This window comes from Chiloscyllium punctatum, chromosome 14 (assembly GCF_047496795.1).
Source record: "Chiloscyllium punctatum isolate Juve2018m chromosome 14, sChiPun1.3, whole genome shotgun sequence".
NCBI lineage: Eukaryota > Metazoa > Chordata > Chondrichthyes > Orectolobiformes > Hemiscylliidae > Chiloscyllium > Chiloscyllium punctatum.
This window is the reverse complement of record NC_092752.1, coordinates 84,540,014-84,546,387: the sequence shown is the minus strand read 5'-3', so window position 1 is coordinate 84,546,387 and position 6,374 is coordinate 84,540,014. Positions and strand designations below refer to the sequence as shown.

The 6,374-nt window shown below is 44.6% G+C and overlaps 1 non-coding gene across 1 annotated transcript; it reads left to right on the top strand.

Moving 5' to 3' along the window:
• The first annotated feature begins 3,994 nt into the window (after positions 1-3,994).
• Positions 3,995-4,068, top strand: trnaf-aaa (transfer RNA phenylalanine (anticodon AAA)). The gene has a single exon. It is a non-coding gene; the product is annotated as a tRNA-Phe (tRNA).
• The last annotated feature ends 2,306 nt before the right edge of the window (positions 4,069-6,374 follow it).

Here is a 6,374-nt window from a genome sequence, read left to right as displayed (position 1 = left end):
ATATATGTAAATGATATAGAAGATGGTATCAGCAATAACATTAGCAAATTTGCTGATGACACAAAGCTAGGTGGTAGGGTGAAATGTGATGAGGATGTTCGGGGATTACAGGGTGACCTGGACAAGTTAGGTGAGTGGGCAGATGCATGGCAGATGCAGTTTAATGTGGATAAATGTCTGGTTATCCACTTTGGTGGCAAGAACAGGAAGGCAGATTACTACCTCAATGGTATCAAATTAGGTAAAGGGGCTGTTCAGAGAGATCTGGGTGTTCTTGTCCACCAGTCAATGAAGGCAAGCATGCAAGTACAGCAGGTCGTGAAGAAGGCTAATAGCATGCTGGCCTTCATAACAAGAGGGATTGAGTATAGAAGCAAAGAGGTGCTTCTGCAGCTGTACAGGGCCCTGGTGAGACCACACCTGGAGTACTGTGTGCAGTTCTGGTCTCCAAATTTGAGGAAAGACATTCTGGCTATTGAGGGAGTGCAGCGTAGGTTCACGAGGTCAATTCCTGGAATGGCAGGATTGCCTTACACGGAAAGACTGAAGCGACTGGGCTTGTATACCCTTGAGTTTAGAAGACTGAGAGGGGATCTGATTGAAACGTATAGGATTATGAAAGGACTGGACACTCTGGCAGGAGGGAACATATTTCCGTTGATGGGGGAGTGCCGAACCAGAGAACACAACTTAAAAATACGGGGTAGACCATTTAGGACAGAGATGAGGAGAAACTACTTCACCCAGAGAGTGGTGGCTGTGTGGAATGCTCTGCCCCAGAGGGCAGCGGAGGCCCAGTCTCTGGATTCTTTTAAGAAAGAATTGGATAGAGCTCTTAAAGATAGTGGAGTCAAGGGTTATGGAGATAAGGCTGGAACAGGATACGGATTAGAAATGATCAGCCATGATCATATTGAATGGCGGTGCAGGCTCGAAGGGCAGAATGGCCTACTCCTGCATCTATTGTCTATTGTCTATAAATGTTTCTGCACTCATATTTGAATACGTTTATGTTGTTTCTTCCTCAGCTTCCTGCTTCTAGTAAACACTTCAATCCGGAACAAGTCTGTCAAATGCTTTTAATTCCAACACAGGCACAAGGTGAAGTTTGCAGAAGTCACGTGTTTGGCCGTTCACTGACACTCTGCCTCCCTGAGAGTTGCAGTCCTTCCCCATCTTTAAGGAGAAAGGGAGGACTGTAGATGCTGGAGACCAGAGCTGAAAATGTGTTACTGGAAAAGCGCAGCAGGTCAGGCAGCATCCAAGGAGCAGGAGAATCGACGTTTCTGGCATAAGCCCGTGTTCAGGAATCAGGATTCCTGAAGAAGGGCTTATACCCGAAACGGCGATTCCCCTGTTCCTTGGATGCTGCCTGACCTGCTGCGCTTTTCCAGCAACACATTTTCAGCTTCCCCACCTTTATTCAGGCAGCACTCCCTTCCTGTGACATGCCCCATCGAGAATGGATGGACAGGTATCAATACCCGCACTTGGGAATGGAGTGACAGTTTTAAAATGTTTACACTGTCCCCAGCGGAAAATTGATCCCTGTGACAGGCGCGGACACTAACCATTATACTACCGAGGACAAGAATGTCAAAGAAGGGCCTTCAACTAAATGTGGCCACACTTGTCAAAAACAACTGCCTAATGAACTGAATCCCATTTCACAATGCTCACCCCACAGCCTTATAGGTCTTGGTATCAAAAGTTCGCATCTGAATATTTATTCATGTTATATAGGTTTCTGCCGCTCTGAACAATGCAGGCAGTGTATTCCAAATTCCTACCACCCACTGGCTGATAAAGCTTTTTCGCACATCTTCTCAAACCTTTCTGTCTTTCTCCTGAAGTCTCTGGCCCCTGCTGGTCGATCCCTCCATCAATGGGAAACTCGTTCAGTCAACCCTGTCCATACCTGAACTCAATCATGTCTTGTCTCCATCTCCTTTACACTGCGACAAACACTCCACTCTGTCCTGTCTTTCTTCACAACTGAAACTCTTCAGCCCAAACAGTATCCTGGTAAATATCTCCTGCAATTTTCTCAATGTGATCACATCCACGCTATAAAGTGACTTGCAAAACTGGACACAATGCTCTTGCTTGATCCTAATGAGCTTTTGTTTTAAAATTTCTAGATTAGTATGAGGGCGATTCTGGCTAAGCAGAATTTATTATCCATTTCGATTTGCCCAGATGGCAGTTGAGACCCAACCATATTGCTATGAGTCTGAAGTCACATGCAGGCCGCACCAAGTAAGGATAGCAGATTCCATCCTGAAATGACATCAGTGAAACAGATTTTTTTTCAACAATTGTCAATGGATCAATAGTAGTCATTAGATTCTTCCTTGCAGATATTTTTTGGATCCAAATTTGACAATCATGGCATTGTGGGATTCAAGCCTGAGTACCCAGACTATTACCTCGGTCTCTGGATTATCAGTCCTATGAAATTACCACAAGACCAACGCAGAAAGCCATAAAAGCGGATCTTTAACAATAAAATGTCTTTTCACCAGAACTGCCCTGAGTATTTTCCATGAGCCTGACGCTACAATTGTCTCTGGTCAGTAAAAGCTGCTACATGGGGATTGAATTCACAATCACGGTATCCAAATGGATCGATTTATTTGAAGGTCCCAATGGTGGGATTGGGGCACGTTCACCCAACAACAGGAACCGGAGCAGCAGCACAGACAGAACAGTATGAATGTGAAAGAGAGTGATAGATTGTGCATTGCCTCAGAGAAATGGGGGGACGGACGGAAAGGAGGTTTAATGATTGTGGGAAGGACTGGAATCTCTGACAACGGGTGTGTTTGAATTCGGATATATGAAACGCAGAGATGCGGGAGGGCGGAACTTGAAGGTAAAACAATTAATTTATTAACGTGTATTTCAAAAAAGACAACGGAGAGAACACTTAGTGCCGTGATTTGGTTTCAAATCGAGGTTGCTGTGGTCACAATGCAAAATACCGACAACCACGATCACAGTAACCACAGAACAGGATGACTGCAAGCAGCAATAAGTATACTAGCCGAGGAAATGTTCGGAAGAACAGCAAATGTATAATATCAGTACTCAGCGAACAATGACAGATATGTGGGAACTCAGAATGAGCTGAATCTTTCAGTTCGATGTCCTCAGAGGCTGTGGAGATCCCTTGAATGAGAATGTTGAAAAATGAGATTGATAAATTTCGATAAAACATCAAAGACTCGGGGGACAGGACAGGATATTGTTGAAATGTATGCTTCAATCGCATTTTAAATTAACATCGGCACAGCCACCCAGATCCAACCGGAAATGGGGATGGGAAAGAGTGCGCAGAGTTACTCTCAGGCACCAGTGATGCAATCGGCGAGTGTGCTGTCCTTCCGTGATGGTACAGAGGCACAGGAAATTCCGAGATTGAGTGTGCTCCTGCTCAAGGGAATGCTTGTCCCCGTTTATACTATCATAGTGATTTACACTGCATCGTTCGAGGACAGCTGAGTGGCACAATTGGAGCGTGTTGAGCCCTTAACTTGCTGACTCCAAAGAAACTGCGTCGTTCGGGAGCAGAAAGAACCCCACTGACAGATTACAATTCAAATGCATTTAACATAAGGTTTGTAGCAGTTTGTAAGCAGCACATAACCCTGATTCCAAAGGTCTGTGAGTATCCAGAAGAACAGTGAGCGATCGTTGAAGGTACGTTTCTCCAGACGAAATTTGTCAACGTGACAAGCTGCAGCTGAGCTGGTGGCGTTGCGATTGAAATTGCATGCGTCCGGACATTGTGCTGAATTTTAGATATCAGAGCAAATGGTTAACTCGAGTATGCGCGTTCGGAAAAGTATGATGCTTTTTTTGTTGAAAAGCTTTGCAACGAAAGTAAATACTTCCGACTATCGTGCGATCGATAAGAAGCAGAAAATGCACAGCCGCCGTGGTTGTGAGCATCGGCAATATCGGCATTTGCTTTCGGCCACCCGCATGCATTGGTCGGTTAGTTCAGCTGGTTAGAGTGTGGTACGAAAAACGCCAAGGTTGTGGGTTCAATCCCCACACTGACCACGTGCAGCGCTTGTGTGGTTAGCAACGCGGTGTCAGGTTTCACTGTCTGTAAGATCTTGTCCCATGACCGGTTGAGATGCGTATTCAATCGGAAGCCGGCCATCGCTGTTATGGAGCATCAACTCGCTGCTCCCATGTCGGATCTTAGCTGCATTGTTTTATTTCCAAACAACGTGCTCCACGAAGCAGGAATCCTCACCTGCGCAATAAAACATTTGACACGGATAGACGCACGACTTGATCGCCGTACCCGTGATGACTGGTGGATGTTGTCTGCAGCAAAAGAACCAGTCTCAATTTTTTTCACAAACAAATGCAAAACATGAAATATATGCAGTATTAGGCAGACCTGGCACAGTCTCGGAGGAGAACCAGAGTTCAGTCTTCAATTCAAATTAATGATTCGTTCATGTTATTTTCCTGGATCTCTGTTAATACTTGTTTCACGACTTCCAGAGGGAATTCGTTCGCTTGCTCACCTCTCATGCATCGACACTGGAGTTATCATATCACCAGCAATATCATAGAGCCATTAATAAAAGCAAATTACTGCGGGAGCTGGAATCTGAAACCAAAAGAGAAAATGCTAGAAAATTCTCAGCAGCTCTGGCACCATCTGCAAGGAGAGAAAAGAGCTGACGTTTCGAGTCTAACTGATTAAAGATAAAGATAAAAACAAAGGGGGAGTATTATAGAGCTATTTATACCACGCTGAGAGAAGGTGAGTCAAGGCTCCAGATGCAAAGGTGATAATGACAGTGCATGGAGACATTAAAGGGAGATTAAGAGACGTGAATGACCCAGGCTGAAGCCAGCGCTATGTGACAAAATATGTGAGGGATGGGTGAAGCAGAGACAAAATGTAAAACAGGGGAGAAGGGTAGCAAAGCGGGAAGAGGAGAGGAATAAGGTATTGAGAGAGTGGGGAGCGAGAGAAAGAGAGACAAGCAAGAAATAAGGTACAGAACAGTGAAAAAAAAACACAAATACAAAAGATGAATAAAATAATTGAAATAAAATTACCTGAAGTTGTTTGAATTCAACAACTTCAGACAATTTTACTTCATTTTTTAAAATTTATCTTTTTTATCATTCCACCTGCACTATCATAGAGCCATTACAAATGGACAACACTGAAAACACAGTCTTCGGTCGAACTAGTCCATTCCGAACAGCTATCCTCAAATGAGCCAGCCGCGATTGCATGCACTTGACCCATGTCTCTGTAAACCCTTCCTATTCAAGTACACGTCCAGATTCCTTAACAGTATTAGAATTATACCATCCATCACCAGCTCGTCTGGCAACTTATTCCAGAAACGCACCACCCTCTGCGTGCAGCCGTTGCCCCTCACTGCCTTTCGAATTCTCACCCTCCCACACCAGATTTATACCCTCTAGTTCTGAACTGCCCCACCTGAGCGAAAGGAACTTGTCTATTTACCCGATTCATTCCCCTCATGATTGACAAACCACCATAAGATCAGCTCCCAGTCTCTGACGCGCCAGGCGAAATAGTGAGTGAGTGTTCAGCCTGTAAACGTTTGCACCTTTTCCATTTTCAAACGTAAGATGTAGCATGCTGTCTGAAGCAATCATTTTAGCAGCTGACCTGTCGCTAACAAACGCTGTCGGAAGGCCTGATAACTTGCTCAATATGCTGTCAAACGAAGATTGCATAAGCAACATGAGTCATTGAGCAAAACGTGCAATTGACTTCTGAGCTGTTGCTGACACCAAAGCAACTGCGTCGTTTGGGAGCAGAAAGAATTCCACTGATAGATTACAATTCACATGCATTTGGCATAAGGTTCGTAGCAGTTTATAAGCAGCACATAACCCTGATTCCATAGGTCTGTGAGTATCCAGAAGAACAGTGAGCGATCGTTGAAGGTACGTTTCTCCAGACGAAATTTGTCAACGTGACAAGCTGCAGCTGAGCTGGTGGCGTTGCGATTGAAATTGCATGCGTCCGGACATTGTGCTGAATTTTAGATATCAGAGCAAATGGTTAACTCGAGTATGCGTTTTCGAAAAAATAAATGCTTTTTTTTTGAAAAGCTTTGCTACGAAAGGAAATACTTCATACGATCGATAAGAAGCAGAAAATGCACAGCCGCCGTGGTTGTGAGCACCGACAATATAGGCATTCGCTTTCGCCGCGCCAGCATTTTAGTTCAGCCCTAACCAGCGGACAAGCACTGCATAAGATCAGTGGAGGAATTGAACCCACGATCTTGGTGTTTTTGGCACCACGTGCTAACCAGCTGAGCTATCCAACCAATGATTGCCATCTTCTGAGAGCA